Source organism: Protopterus annectens, chromosome 8.part1 (genome assembly GCF_019279795.1).
Source record: "Protopterus annectens isolate FY-2018-M chromosome 8.part1, PAN1.0, whole genome shotgun sequence".
In the NCBI taxonomy this organism is placed as follows: domain Eukaryota; kingdom Metazoa; phylum Chordata; order Ceratodontiformes; family Protopteridae; genus Protopterus; species Protopterus annectens.
In genome coordinates, this window is record NC_056742.1 from 5,541,942 (window position 1) to 5,558,990 (window position 17,049).

Below are 17,049 nucleotides of genomic sequence, written 5' to 3' on the forward strand. Positions count from 1 at the left end.
GTTATCATTCCTCTATTCTTCCACTGTTGCGCAAAAACATGTACAGTAGAAAAAGCATACTGGCTATCAGTAAAAATATTTACACATTTACCCTTTGCAAGGTACATGCCCGTGTCAAGGCGATCAATTCTGCTGCTTGTGTAGATAAGTTGTGTGGTAAAGACTTTGCTTCTAATATCTCAATATCAGAAACTACTGCATACCCTAATAGGTTCTGCCCTGTAGGACCCCTTCTGCATGAGCCATCCACGTAATATGTCACCTCGGCATCATCCAAGGGAACATCTGTTGGATCTTTTCTAGGCAGTGTCTTTTGCTCAATCTCCTGCAGGCAGCTGTGTGGTGTGCCGTCTGCAGGGGTTGGGAGCAAGGTAGACGGATTCAAAGTTGTACATCATTCAATTGTCATATGAGGTTGGCTCAACAGTATAGTCATACAGGAAAGATGTCTAGCAGGAGAAAGATATGCTACTTTTTCTTGCAGTAAAATAATCGCGACTGCATGGGGCACTCTCAATGTGAGAGGGTGGAACAACACTACTGAGGCTGAAGCCTGTACTGCCATTGCAGTGGCGACTACTGCTTGTACACAGTGGGGCAGGGATCGCGCCACTGGGTCCAGCTGTGATAAATAGTAAGCTATGGGGTGTTGTTTGTCCCCATGTTGCTGTGTTAACACTGAGGTCATATAACCTTGCTTACAATCTACGGTTTGGAAAAAGCATTTATGATAGTTTGGTAATCCTAAAACTAATGAGGATGCTATCAATTGTTTTAGTTTGCAGAAAGCTGATTCTGCTTCTGGTGTCCATTGTAATAAATCTTGTGCTGCCATAGGCTTCTTGTATATCAAGTTGGTCAGTGGAGCAGACTCCAAGGCATTGTTTGGAATCCAACTCCGACAGAAATTAGTCGTACCCAGGAAGGACATCATTTCCTTCTTGGTAGTCGGTTTGGGTGCTTGTAAAATTGCTATTTTCATATCTTCATCTAATATTCTGCCTTCTTTGGATATTACATATCCCAGGTATTTAACCTGCTATTTCCAAGGCTGCAACTTGTTCTTGTTTACTTTATGTCCTTGAGTGGCTAAAAAATGTAATAATGCTATGGTATCTTCTCTGCATTCTTGCTTGGTGGGGGCTGCCAGCAGGATGTCATCTAAATAAAGTAAAATCTGACTGCCTCTCGGTGGGGTAAATCCTGCCAAGTTGCTTGCCATCTCTTGTGAGAATATTGTTGGACTTTCACAATATCCCTGTGGTAGTCGCGTGTATGTATATCTTTTCCCCTGAAATGTGAATGCAAACCAGTGTTGGCTGTCAGGGTGTATTGGTATCGAAAAGAACGCATTGCTAATATATACCACAGAAAAATACTTCTGTTGAGGCTTCAAATCATTCAATAGGGTGTGTGGATCTGGCACCGTAGGTGCTCTAGGTATTACTGCGTCATTTACAGCTTGTAAATCTTGGACCATACGCCATTCTCCGTTTGCTTCCCTGACAGGAAATAAGGGTGTGTTACATGGTGAATCGGGAGATTCTACCAGTACTCCTTCCTTAAGTAAAGCTGCTATTATAGGTTTGATTCCTACTTCTGCATCTTTTCTTAAGGGATACTATCTCTTCTGTGGTCTAAATGCTGATTTTGGCATGATAGTAACTGGTCCTGCTGTACAAATTAGTCCTACATCTGATTTCCCTGTTGACCAGAGAGTTTCTGGTAAGGCATTCTCTTCCTCTTCTAGTAAGAGTGCTAATCAGCTGTCCTTGCTAGACTGCAAGTGTACAGCTGGGTGTGTTTGTGTTATCCAATTTAACTTCTGCTTCTGTACTCCCTGTTCTGACAGTTCTAACTCTGTCTGTTTTTCCCCACTTTGTGACTTTTTCTCCTAGGTCTGCCCATTTTGCATTCTTGTCCTTAGTCAAACTAACATGTGGTAATCAATTAGATTTATAAAGTGCAAAGAATTCCTGGGGCAATGAACAGCTAACTACACTGTTCCCTTCTGTGTCCCAGTACAGATTATGTAATACTAATCTGTTTGCATGGTTTCTAAACAGTTCTTGCTCATATTCCTTATCAGGTCCTGGTGTGCTACAATAATACAGAGTACAGTGCAACGAATGCTGTTTATCAGTGTCAAGGGATGGGAACTTACTGATGGCTACATTCATCAGCTCTTTAGTTACTGCCCCTGGACCAGTCGTGACCAAGTCCTGGCTGTACCAATAAAATGTTTCGCCCTCCGGTCGCACTACAAAAGTATCCATTTGTCGCTGTGCTTCCATACCCTGCATAGTTGGAACTACTGCTATTACAAATATCTGCATAAGATCTCTGCCCAAAAGGTTTACTGGCATTTTGCAGAAACAACAATTTTGCTTTTCTGGGTCATCCCTGAAATGGGGTCAGTTATTGCTATGTTATGATAGAGTGGCTCCCGATTCAGCTGTCCATTAGCTGCTTTCACTGATATGTACTCAAGTGATTCTGAATTTTCTGGTAGTTTGGAAGGATGTATCAGGGTCCCAGTGACCCTGAGTCACACAGAAATTTAACTTCCCTCCCCTCTACCAGAAGTGTAACTTTCGGTTTCGTATCTACTAAGTAGAGCTCTAGGCTCAATAATGCTAAGTCTAAAATTTCACTTTCTTCACTATCTGCAATTTCCTGCACTTCCTCTATTTCTTCTGTCACATCCTCTACTCCCTCTATCACACTTGCATTTGTCTTTTCTTGGTTATTCTCTTCTAGTGATTCTTGACTATCATATAGTCAGTCCTCACCATCCTTATCTTCCATGGCTACCTTCTTGTTTTGCTTGCAATCCCTTGCTAAATGTCCCTTTTTTCCGCACTTAAAACACTCACCCCTTTTCTTTCTCTCTTCAAACTCCTCTGATCGCTTATCAGATTGTTTGTTTCCCTGGGAATTTTTTTTTGCCCTTTTTCCCAGACTGTACTACATAAACTTCTGCTCCATCTTCTACAGAAAATACTTGGGCTTTCTTTTTCTTTTTACTGTTAAAATGCCTTTCGGCATGTCTAGCATATTCAAGTAGTGACTGTAATCTACTTGTACGATGGTCTACCATGTGCTTTGTAATAAAGCTGCTTATAGGCAAAATACTGCCTTTTAAAAATACATTCTTTAGCTGCTGCTCATACGGGGAATCATGTGTTTGGTCTTCAGGTATCTGCATTCCACAATGGTTATTAAAACACTCTAATAATCTACCATAATATCTGTCAACAGTTTCACCTTCTTGTTGGATGCATTGATTAATGCAAGTCCAGTCTGCCCTAGGCTTCCATTTCTCAGAGATTCGGTCTGTAAGACCTTTTACTCTGTTATCCAGCTCTGCGTTGCTATGTGGGAGTGGCTTGTGTTCTGCGTCACGTGGATTCCAGTTGCCACTGATCATGTGCCAATTTGGACCTATGATTTGTCTAACTACTTTTTCTACTTCTTCTCCATTTAAATGATAACTTAACCTCATGCCCTGTAAGTCTTCTAAGAATTTTTTAAAATTAACTTTTGGATGGAGAATTCCCTCTGTGGTTTTCCGGATGTCTTCCGGTGTCCATGGTCTATATACCAGGAGAGATGGGTCCTGCCCTTCCTGTCCTGCTTGAGGATTTGGTACTTCTATGAGCGGACATATCTCTTCTTCACTCATAGCTCGTGAATTTTTGTTCATTTGATATAACTCAATATCCCCTCTTAAGTTACGTGTTTGAGACCTAATCTCGACGGGATCTCTGACAAACGGTCTTGGCTTCACGGGGATAGCTGGGTATAGCGGAGGTGGACCAGCTTGTCCACTCGCTTCAAATTCTGGTAAGGGAAATGGAGGGGGTGGAGGGGCTGATGCTATTACCAAATTATTGTCCTCTTTATCTAGAAACATTGCTTTAGAATTATTACTCTTTTGTTCCCTACGGTTTGCTTCCTCAATCTACCTGTGTGCCTGAGGAATGCCTAATTGACGTTGCTTTTTTACCTGACCTTTTACATCAGTTTTAAGCTGTTTGACAAGTTTAATAAGTGAGGATTTTTCTAATTTGCCATCAAATTCATATTTATTAACCCATTTTGTATAGTACCTAACATTGTCGGCACGCTGTAATAGCATATATTTTGCATCTTCAGTTAACGGCGGATCTTGGGATCTTTTTGTGCACTTATTTCCCATATTGTTCTAACTGTTAAAATGTTACGTAACCCTTATTATTTTTACGTGGTACCACGATTTCTCTTTTTCACAGTCTAACTGTCTACCTATTCTGTTTCCCTGATCTATGACAAGATTGCAATCTTTCTGTCCCTGACTTGTACACAAACAAATTTCCTGACAGATGATACAATCAAGTCCCTGATATAAAACAGAAAAAAAGGTAAATTCCTCCCTACCTGAGCTTCCATGATTGATCGTCTGGTTCGAGGAAAAACCGTTAACTCGTCCTCCAGTCACAGATCAGAACAGTGGCGGGCCTCTTTTGAACGACAATTCATTCGGAGGTCTTTCAGAGCAGAAGAACCGATGTGGTTTCTTCTCCGTACGGTTTCATGCCACCTGGCCCATCAGACCTGAGGCGAAGTGAGAGTTTCCGGTCCAAAGGACCAATCTGTCAAAGGAAAAAACAACTTCAAAAAGATCAATACACGGCATGTTCAGGTTAAGGCACTTTAATTCTTGCAGCAAGGAGACAAAAATGTGCTAATACAGAGTTTGTCTAACTAGAATCAGGGTGCCTACTAAGCTGACATAACATATCACAAGTTCTTACAATATTATTTCATAGCAACTGTTTGTCCATGATTTTCTGCTGACACTATCAAGTTTATGAAATAAACTTCCTAAGAAAAACAACGTGGCCGTGGAGTCCACCAGTTAGATACAACTTCTCACTATGTGATGTTACCATTCAAGGTACTATGGCTAATTCGAGCACAAAGCAAGTACAGATTATAGTTCATTTGTTTAACTGTATCTATCTTTTTCTGCAGCTGTGCATGTTCTCATAACACGAAGAGAGCTGATTGTTCAAGTTCAATAACGTTATAGAAAACAGTATTGTTCTATTCATTATTTTCCTGACCTAGCAGATAATCACCTGCTTCTCAGTAATTTTCCAAAAGGCATAAACATGAATTTTGCTGTGCTAGCAAATACTAGGTCAGAGAGCATCTTGCAGTTTCAGAAAGCATCTCTTAGTTTCATACAAAACCAAGCTGTACGTAAAATAGAATGAAATGTGTTAACCCTTTTAGCTTCTAATAAGCACTAAACACATACATTAATACATATTTTCCTGACATTCATGATTTGAATCTGCTTTTTATGTGGCATAAACAGAAGTATTAACATGACTGGCTCCGAATCATTACTCTGAAATATGGGACTGCATTGGAAGAGAACATCTGTCAAGAGGTTCACCAGCTGAAGATATAAAGCTGTCCCCTAATGATGGCTTACCCTTCATTTCTATACATAGTCCTATCTAATGTAACTATTATGCTGGTGCAACTGCTTGAACATCTGGCTTTATGAACTGGGATGTGAGTAGTTCTCATCTTACAGTTGCACTGACTTGTATGTCCACTGTTCTATCAGTGAAGACATTGGATATTCTCCTCACTATAATAAAAATACATATCTATGAATTCTGAAACTTTAGGTTTGCTGCCATGGTTGTATTGATGTAGTTGTCTGATGGTTTGTCATATGTACACTATACTGCATTTCTACACCAGTCTATCTTTTCCCATTTCAAAGTCACATTTGCATTGCTTTTCAGCATCTATATATGCTATTGCTTTTGTCCCCTAGTATTTTATTTGCATTCACTCATTGTACTTATGAGTTAAATTTTCATGCCACTGGGAATCAAGAAATATCCATTAGTCAACAGTTCTCCAGGCATTCTGCATTTCATTATACGGAGAGCAACCTCAGGTAGCTACAGATATAACCTTCCATAGGAGAACAAAGGCATGAGCCACTGCAGCAAGACTGCCACTTGATAGAACATTTGAATATCAGAAGACAAATTCATGGAAAGATATTCCCCAGGATTTAATAAAATCTGTGCAGGCACAGTGAAGAGCCTTCATGGAATGTATCTGTGTACACAGCCACGGTTCCCTCTCGGCAGTGCACCATGCATATTAATGATGATGTGCTGCCGAGGGAGAACCGAGGAACATGGATGTTGAATCAGGTGAAGGGAGAGGTGTAATGGCTACTGGTGGCTGCAGATGAGTGTGAGGCTCCCTGTAATGCTCCCTGCCACTGTTGTAATGCTGTGAAGTGTGTCAACTGTCTATTAAGTCATATTTTTGATGTTACTTTTTTTAATATTTTTTTTACTGTATGTTTGCATGGTGCAGAGTGCGGCAATGCCAAGCTGTGCTCACATATAGGCAGCTGATACCTGGCAGACATCTAAAAATAGAAACTGGATGTAATCAATTATCATAATTATTTTTTTTTCATTTATGTTTGCACAGCATGGAGGACAGCAAAGCCAAGTGGAGCTGATATATACATGGCAGACACCTGCCAGACATCTAAAAATAGAAACTAGATGTAATTAATTATTTATTTCTAAGTGTGTTTAAGCATGTTTGCACAGTGTGGTGCAGTGCTCAGCAATGCTAACTGGTAGTCTAATAGTATATGTAAAGGTATAGTAGTTTTTTTAACATCCAACTAGCTACATAGGTAGAGTTATGGTTTTATGTGTAGTAGGTCCTGGGTTTGAATCTGTAACAGACAGAATATTTCTGGAAATGAATGTACTATTTTTGTTTAATGTCATTACAGTATTGTGAACTTTGGCACTGCTGCGCTCTGCTAAGCATTGCTCATTCATGCTAAGCAGTGCATAAATATGCTAATGGCTACCAATGTTTGTGTAGTGCTAAGCCTTGCTAAAACCACAGTTCTGTGAGTTTTTGCCCTGCTTGTCTTTGCTTAGCTGGTTTGTGAGCTGCTAAGCGATGTGGCACTTTTTTGAATGTTGTTGAATGACATGTAAGGGTGGAAAAACACCCTATATTAAGGGCAATAGGTGGGAATTCTGCAAGATCATTGGAGTTCAATCAACTGTCTGTATGGCTGGTAGTGTTGGCAAAGATGAGCACTTTTGGGAGCAGCAGTGGGGCATTCAGGAGTCCAGGGTCATGATTGGGCATGTTGTTAAAAAACATGAACCCCAGCTGATTGCAGGGCAGATTCCAGTGCTCAGAGTATAAGATGGAGGCCTGGGACCATTAGGAGAGGAAACTCACCAGTGTTACTGGTATCCCCTGCACAGGTGAACATTGTTGTCACCATTTTGACAACTTGAAAAGGAGGAAGAGGGGAACCCTGGACACCTGAATCCAGGAAGCTTGAGCTGGGAATGCTCCAGAAGTATATAAGTATGTCTTCCTCCATATAACCAAAATGTAAGCTGAATGTCTTCAAAACTGGTATGCATAATGATGTACTTCTGTTCCAACAGCTGCAGCTGACAGGGTTCGCAATGTCAAGTCCCATGCCGGGTGCCTGGCCAGGTTGCACCATGTGCATAGTAAATACAGATTTAGTGTGCCAACTCTAGTGCAATAAGCAAGAAAGAGTAAAGCATTTACTGCAATAAAGTATATACAAGAAAAACTGTAGTACAATAAATGGGCATGTAGAACTCTAGTGCAGTAAATGGGCAATTAGAGCTGTAGAGCTGTAGTGCAGTAAATGAACAATAAGAACTGTATTTCAATAAAGCATTAACAATACCAACAACAATAAACAAAATGTTGTTCAGCAGGATTGTGTTGTCAAAACCATTGCAGTACAGCTGTATGCATTGATTGTCTATTGTAAGGTTGCTGCAGTCAAGTGTAACACCGTAATAGCTTAGTCAGCAAATCTAAGGGTCTGCAAATGGTATTGCTTAACTCATAGTACTGCCCAAGGCTGTCTCCAGGCCAGTATTTGTCACATAATGCTCTCTTCCTCAGACATCACGTAATAAAGGTATATGGGTGAGGTGGCCCAGTCCATGGGCAGATATTGTGTGTGGACTTCACAGATATTTCAAACCAATAACAATAAAATGTATTCACTATCATGGTTGATTGTAAACTACAACTGTGTTCATATATGCAGTAGGGTTGCATTCCATGCATGTGTGTTCTACTGTCACTGCAGTCTACTATAATACTGTAATAGTACTAGAATACCAGAGGAATGTCCTGTAACCATATTGATCAGTTCATAGTATAATTGTAGGTGATCTCTAAGCAAGTATCAGTCACTCAATAGTCAGCAGTGATTCAGTAGATCAGTTTGTTAAATGCTTTGCATGCAGTACATTTCACACGCAGTCCTAGGTTCGAATCCAGTGGTATGTAGCACTTAATTTTCAGTATCAGTCACGTGATGCTCACATTTTCTCTCTCACCTGGAACACAACAAATATATGGGTGAGCTGGCCATATCATGAGCAGATATTGTGTTTAGATTTCACAGAATATTAACATCAATACCAAGAATGTGCTCATCATCATTATTGAGCCATAAATAAAGCTGTGCAATCTCAGTATGGTTGTATCACTTGCATGTCTGCACTAAATTGCTGCAGTCAATTATTCCATTATTTGCAGATGTCCCCTGCAGTCACAGCTAGTGGGTTCTATTCCAATGCCTACCAACTAAGGCATGACGGCTGTCTAGTTTACTTACTGTACACAAATATGCCTCTCAAGTGTCACGATTTCTCGTAATGCAATTAAAACTGGGTAATCTGTTTGTCACATGATTAGCAGATAAATTATTACCTGGAATGCAATGCATTACCAAATCTGCTTACAGAACACCTGGGTAGTTATATAAGTCCAAACACAAATGCCAAGAGGTCCAGCAAGACAAACAACGTTCTCAGTAGAAAAAACACTTTAATGTGAAGAGCAAAGCTTTCGGATAAAATCCTTTATCAATACTGAAAATACAAATGCAAATGCAGAGTATATATAGGTCTAAAAAAGTCATATGACCGGCAGCCAAGAAGTCACATGACTCAACCATTAAAACAAAACATGTAAAAATAAATAAATATGCAAAGCTAAAAAATGCAACAGCATAATGCATATATGAAAACAAAAAACATTTAAAAAAAGTAAGAATGTATATTTTTTAAAAAAAGCATACTTTTATACCTAAAAATCAAATGTACAATCATATACATAAAGAGAAAATCTCATAATCTACATCTACTCATTCTAACCAAAATAGGTTTAAGGCTGACAGTACTATTCAAACCAGGGGGTGAGTCACCCATCAATCTAATTATCCAGTTGTATTCTTTAATTTCTAATTTGTTATTGATATCACCACCTCTGGGTGAGGGTGAAACATGGTCTATAGCTTTAAATTTAAATACATGCTGTTCACCAAAACATAGCCTGTGTTTATATAAAGCATTAGTGTCAGCACATCTTCGGATTTCAGACTTGTGTTCTGTGATCCTATCTTTAAGTTTACGTGTGGTTTTACCCACATAGAAAGAGTTGCATAATACACAGGTAGCGAGGTAAACCACGTGGGTGGTAACACAAGTAGCAGTTACATTGAACCTAAACAGCCTCTTACTGACTGGGTGTTCAAAGATACCTAAATGTTCATCATCAATGTCATCACAGCACGAGCAATTATAACATTTTCGTGTACCCATTGTGCTGGATGGATGTGTTGTGATATTTGTAGGAAAATCTTTGTAACAGAGGACACTCGTGAGGGTTCTCATGTTACGATATGCAAAAAATGGGACATTGCCCAGCATTGCTTTTAGCTCTTCAAATGCCATCAAGATTAGCCAATTCTTATGGATAATACGTTTAATACATGGTGCCTTTGTGCTAAGCAGTAGTATCTTACTTTCATCTCATTCTGGATGGACACATTGGGCAAGCCAACAGCTTGTATTTCTATGGCGTCATTTGACATAACAGGGGCCACCCTCGACTTTCTTTCCTCTAGTACATTTAGTTTCTCATTATTTAAGATGGTAGCATCATAACCACTGTTAGTGAAATCAGCTATCATCTCATTCAACTGTTCAGAGAAGCTAGGATCTTCCGTGTTAAACCTACTGGCTCTATAAAATTGAGACCTGACAGTACCTCTAAAAACATGTGGCGCATGCATACTACTTGCATGAGTGTAACTTCCTGCACAGACTTCCTTTCTATGGAGGCTTGTTCTAAGTGTACCACCGTCAAGACTCAAGTTGATATCCAGAAAATTAATAGTGATTTCAGATGAACACATTTTGAACTTCAAAAAAGATGAAATTGAATTGATGTACAGCATAAAATCATTCAAATCCTGTAACGTGCCCCCCCAAACTAACAGCTTGAAAGGTATGCACGTGCTACATCAGTTATAGGAGAATTGTAGTCACTGTACTCAAACCTGACACTACACGCCTGTACAGTATATGTACATTATATATTTCAGTGCTTTCAGGGATATAATCTGCAATGTCAGTAATGGATGTTTCTCTCCCCACCACTTATCTTCATTTATTTATTACTGTTATTTATTATTATGATTTAGTATTAACATCTTTTTGTTTAACTATATTTTGGAAAAATGTGTTTCATTATTGATATGTTTTATTATGATTTAATAATAGCATATTTTGTTAAACTAACTATATATTGGAAAATGTGGTTGATTATTGTTTTGTTTTATTATGATGCAATATTAACATATTTGTTAAACTAGCTGTTTTGTTGGCCCTATGGTTTACTTTTTACTGGCATGTGGTTATCATACTGACTGTCATGTTACTTAATGTTGTGTTACACATCATATACATTAATATGTATTTGAATTAATAAATATGATGTTTGATTCTGTTAATACCAACATTGGTTTTGTTATTACTAACTATAATTGATTTCTATACCTCATTTACCACAGCACAACAAGGTAGGTTGGTTCCAGCTGATCCCCCTACGTTGCCTCAACTGACCATGGCAACAGGTCCCAGCACATCTGGGACCCAGACTGGTGGTGTCCCCTCTACTGCCCCTGCCCTACCTGCAATGTCAGGTAGTACCACCCCAGGGAATGGGGAATGGCTTCCTTCTGGGAGTGGTGGTGGAGGGGGATTTGTCACCCATGCAGAGTTGCCAGTCTTGGTGTGCAGGATAGTCCACCATGACTATGACCACCTGTAGGGGATTGAGGGCATGCTGGCTACCCTGGTGGGGCAGCCTCACCCTGGTGCCCAGCCTCCAGGACAGAAACCCACATGGCAGTATGGCAGTGATGGAGTCATGTCAACAGTCCCATGGGTGGGGACATGAGTCACATTGCTGCCATCTGGAGGGTTGTGGGACTTGGATTCCACAACACTCTCTCTATCCAAGGTACTCACCCCACTCGTGTGTCACACAACACCCCTGTCTGCTGTCTTGTCTGTTTACAAATGCATCCTCACCTATCCAATTTCCTTCCCCATAAGTACCCATGTCCCTTCCCCAACATTCCACTCTTAGCTTAAAAAAAAATATGAGTACCTGTCCCAGAAAAAAAAATTTGTCCCATACAGAGCTCTTAATTTCGCACGTGTCCACTGGACACTCACAGTTCAGTCCAATTGGCTTGACAATGCAGTTATGTTGTCCTCGCCCCTCTCTCTAGGGTATGAAAATCAAAATTCATATATATATATTCTATCAAAGTGCACATTTGTTGCTGTACAAGAAATGAATAGCTATGGTTCTGTCCTACAACATTCCTGCACATACCTCCCTGCCTTTCACTATGTTTTTCCTTCTGCTTGACTCGATTTCACCACTTTCCTTTCTCTCATTTTTTTTCTTTTCTTTTTATTCTTTAGCTCCAAGCTACGTGATACACCGTGTCACACAGCTTCACTAAGCTCAGATAAATAGAGCTAGAATAACTATATGTGTTTCTAACATTGTAAGACACATGTACAAAATAAACACTTGTGCCATGTTTCAAACCCCAACCCATCATACCTGCAGCACTTTGCATTAACCCACCATGCCAGGTAACTCTTACGTAAAACAGATGGTTTAAAAAAAGCATATTAATTGCCAATTACAGCCATTAGGCATTTTGCAGTGGAGCTGTGCACCATGCCACACTGCACAAAATGGAATAAAAAGTAATGGAATAAATGGGAGTGTATCTTGGACTGTGATGCAATAGTACATTACTAGACAGCCAAAGACATGATAATGGATATAACGGAGGCCTGTGATAGCAGGTAAATGTGCCCTTTTAACAGCAACATGTAGAAAGTCATCTGCTGAAGCATTCATGGCAAAATACATATTCAACTGGGACTCTGGTGCAGAAATACATCCATATAAAGCCATGCACATACTGATGGATGTAGTAAATGTATGTCATAGCCTGCATGTGTGCACATATATCATGCAAATACACTCACTGTAGAGATGACTTCGTAACTCAGTCTGTTAAATGCCTTGAATACAGTACATTTTGTCACATACAGTCCTGGGTTTAAATCTAGTGTTGTGTTACATTTCAGTTACATTATTGTGAAGACAGCAATTAATGAATGACTCATGCACTCATTATTATAAAGCAATGCAAAGTAAATAACTGCTCTTTACTTCTGGAATTCACAGGCCTGCAGGTAGGCAAACACATCACATATCTGTATAGTATTGCCATATGTCACCTAGTACTCTGTTATTGACACAGTTGCCTAACATACATACCTTAATCACATGCCATAATTGGAGTATAAAGGGTTATCTCTGGCTCTGCCTCTACAAGAAGGCTGACACAGATACACCTACAGCTTATTGTCCTGCAAAGTGTTCACACTTACTGTCAACTGCAGCCTGTGGTACACATGTAAAGGTTCCTGCTACAGACCTACCCTATGCGACAATGTAGGTTCCTCACTCCAGTAATGTCCATCTCAACAACTAATAAAGGGGCCCTGTTCTACATGAACGCCTTATATATTGCACAGTGGCTGCATGTCATTAGCTAATGATAGTGCAAGTTAGCTGTTATGGCCGCAATTAGCATATCAGAGTCAGACTTGTTTACAGGCAATTATCTGCTAATGAGAAGCATGTTAAAATACAAGTGGCTGGCTATGGACAAACATATGAGCAGATTTGACACCATGTAAAAAGACATGGTAAATGCTGCATGATGAAGGCAGCTGACATAGCCAGGGATCATGCTGTCACTGGTGGAGGGCCTGCAATGAAACAACCACTCACAGCCACTGAGGAACTCCTGCTGAGCCTGGGGACACACCACAGCTCCCAAGCATCCATTGCACCATACATCGTGGGGGTGGGTGCCACAGTGTCCACAGCAGAAGAGTATGCAGGTAAACTTACTGTGATTACCATTAGTATCATAGGATCATAGGCTCATAGGAAGTTTCTCAGCTATTGGCCCTGAGGCCCTAATAAGCTTAGCCAAGAGTTTAGCCCATGTTTAGACAAGTCAGCACCCAATGCCCCTGTCCAACAGGGACACAGGTGGACTCCCAAGGATGTATTTTTTATTTCCCATCCAGTTATCCAAGTTGCACTTAAAAAAGGGTACAGAGGTACTCTGCTTGACATGGATAGGGAGTCTATTCCACAGATGGGGGAGTCTCTGGGACACAAATCTGTCCCGTCAACAAGTCCTATCGATGTCACAGACCAGGTTGAGGCCACGCGTGTGGGTTACTTCAGTGGAGGTTGACTTGTGGATATGCAGCAGTCCTATCGAGGCAGGATCCGAGGTCACCTTGTATGCCAGGCAGAGCTCTTCTCTGAGGAGTCTGTATGAAACTGAGTAGAGGGATAGGGCTTTTAGCCTATCTGTGTATGGTAGATTTTTGAGGCCCTGAATTCTCCTGGTAAGGAACTTCTGTGGTCTGTCCAGCTGCTGCATGTGCTTTGCAAGGTACTTTCTAAACTGAGCACTGTACTCAATAATGGGTCTTATAGAGGAATAATACAGGGATGTTGTGACCTCCTTATCCCTGGATGAGATACCTTTACTTATGAAGTGCACCATGGAGAAAACATTCCTTGCAACAGAAGCAACATGGTGGTCAAAAGTCAGATTGCTATCAACCAGGATGCCCAAATCCCTCACAACTGATTGAATGCTTAGGATATTGTTATTAGGGTGATAATTTGTGGGGACATCACTCTCCCCAAAGGGGATGATGATGCATTTTTTTGGTATTTAGCTTGAGGCCATGCTTCTGGCACCAGTCATTTGTTTGAGTGAGACCCTCTTGCAAGATGTCCACATCACTAGAGGAATTGATGACAGTGACCAGCTTGCAGTCATCTGTAAACTTGATCAGCCATAGCCCACTGGTTTTGGCCTCCACCTCTGAAGTCTATATCCCAAATAACAGAGGCCCCAAGACCTAACCGTGGAGTACACCATCCGTTACGGGTCTACTGCTTGAGGTGGCTTCCCCTATTTTGACTAGGTGGTTTCTATCAGTGAGCGAGTTAGCTACCCATTTGGTAACATATGGATTGATGCCTAGTTGAGAGAGTTTATCTCTTATACCCAAGTGGGGAATAGTGACAAAGGCTTTTGCCAGGTCAAGGTAGGCAGTGTGCACTGTCTTACCCTCATCCATGGCTTTGGTGACTGTCTCAAAGTAGTCGACCAGATTTAGCAGACATGACCTCCTGATGAAGCCAAACTGGGTGAGATCAAGTGGTTGGAGGTTGCCAATGTCCTTGTTAATGAAGTCCATGATAATCCATTCCATGGCCTTGTAGATCAGGCTAGTTAGGCTGATGGGTCTATAATTTCCCAGATCGGTGGATGCTCCACCTTTGTGAAAAGGGATGACAGTGGCTGTCCTCCAGTCAGCTGGGATGAAGCTGATACTCAGGCTTTGGTTGAATATAGTGCCTAATGGTGCTGCAATTTTCTGCCTAATTTCATGTAGAATGCAGCCTGGGATGTTATTGCGTCCCATGCAGGCTGTATTTTTTGCCCTTGAGAGGGAAGTGATTACCCGTTGCCTAGATATAAGGGTAAGGAGACAGGTACTGAGGATGTCCTAATTTACTGTTGGTAGGGACAGATGGGTGAAGTTTTCACTGAATCTGTCAGCCATTGAGTTTGCTATATATATATACAGTTGTATATGTGGTGTCATTGACCACCAGTTCTGAACAGATCTGGGCGCTTCCTTTGAGTTTGTGGACATATGTGAAGAAGGTCTTATGACTGTCTCTAGTAGATGTGGCCAATTTGGACTTGAAGTTTGCTTTGGAGGATTTCACTAGTACTTTTATTTGTTTGTTCAGGCTAAGGAGACATTGCTTCCAATTGGGCACCTGCTACTTCTTGGTCCTGGACAGCAATTATTTCCTTTTGTTATAGAGGTTATTTATTGGATTGTAATACTGTAGCACCCATTCTGTCAGGCTGTACATACCTTTACATGGGTGTCAGATCTATGTGCTGTTGGAGGTAGCTCAGTTGTACATTCATACTCAGAATGTCAATAATACATCAAGTGGCACAGTAGCTACTGTACATGTGAGATATATGCAGGTATTACTTTGTTGTGTTGCAGCATGCGGTGGTAGTGAAATGACCACACCCTCACCTTTTTATAGATCCATTAGGAGTTGTTCAAGGCTGTGGTCCTGCATCTGGTAAGCATGATACTGTTTTGTTATGGTGCATACATATGCTATTAAGGGAAAGAGCCAGGATAATTCCCTAAGAACAGGTAATGTTATATATAACCAGAATAGAATGTCTGTATGCTCCAGTCTGGAACAGTCACCCAAGTTTCCCAGAGTGGGTAATCACAGGAGTGTAGCTGAATGAGCAGAAACACTTTTGCAGTTATAGCTCAGCGAGAATAAGACTCCTGGTGTACATGAGGCAATTAATCCAGTATGCCTTGCATGTACCAAAAGGTCGATGGTGCATGCCTTAGGCATTTAAACATGTATTTGTATATATTCCTCTCCCCTCACAGCAACTGCAATATTGCCACATAAAACCACTGCTACAGTCCAATTTCTCCCTACAGTTATTGCAAGCCAAGAATAACACTTTTTAATAAGGATGCCTACCACATCAGTCTGCATAGATGACTGAATGTTTACAGTTCTTGTTATTAGCAGATTTGGTCATAAATAGTTATTCTTTAAACATTGTAACTGGTTATTTACATTTCTTTTTATAGCAAATTTGTTACTTTTACTAGTTATTTTTTAAACATTGGTTTGGCCGGTGTGCACTCCTGCAAGGACCCCACCCCAGCCCAGACAACTATAGCTTTGTCTCTAACCACTGAGTGGCACAACTAACAATATACTTGCTGTATCTTGTCCCAAATAAATCTGCCCCCCCATTGAATACTTGTAAAGTAAGTCTAGTACCATTTACTTGGTGTAGTTTGTCCCTAGATAGATTTGCCATAAAAGTAGTGTCTCTGCAACTATCTGCTTGCACTCCTACCTTTCTGCCTCTACCTCTTCCTTGCTTTCACTTACCTTACAGTTCCAAACTGATTGTATTTCTTTGCACTCTTCTGTGAGGGAGGGCAGCCCACTCCATTCACCCGTGCTACATTTGGGGGCACTCTGCTCCCCTAGCCTACCCCCGTTTCCACCCACTTCTGCATCACCTAGACTTATACCAACACTAACCACTCCCCTAACTTCCCCAATCAAGAATCACCCTCCATTCACCAATTATACCTCAATTAACCATTACGCTATTTGTAACACCCCTCCCTCTCCTCACACAACTTAATTGCAAATGTCCTTAATCATTCTACTCCCACCACACTACACCAACACCCCTCTGTCCCTGCATCTTTATCACACCATCCAGATAACCTAACATTTAAAAAGAATACACACCATGCTCTTCTCCTGCCCACACATTATACCCTGCTGCTATCAGCATACTATCCAACATCCTACACTCACCTACAGATACAACATATCCATATCCCCACACTATAT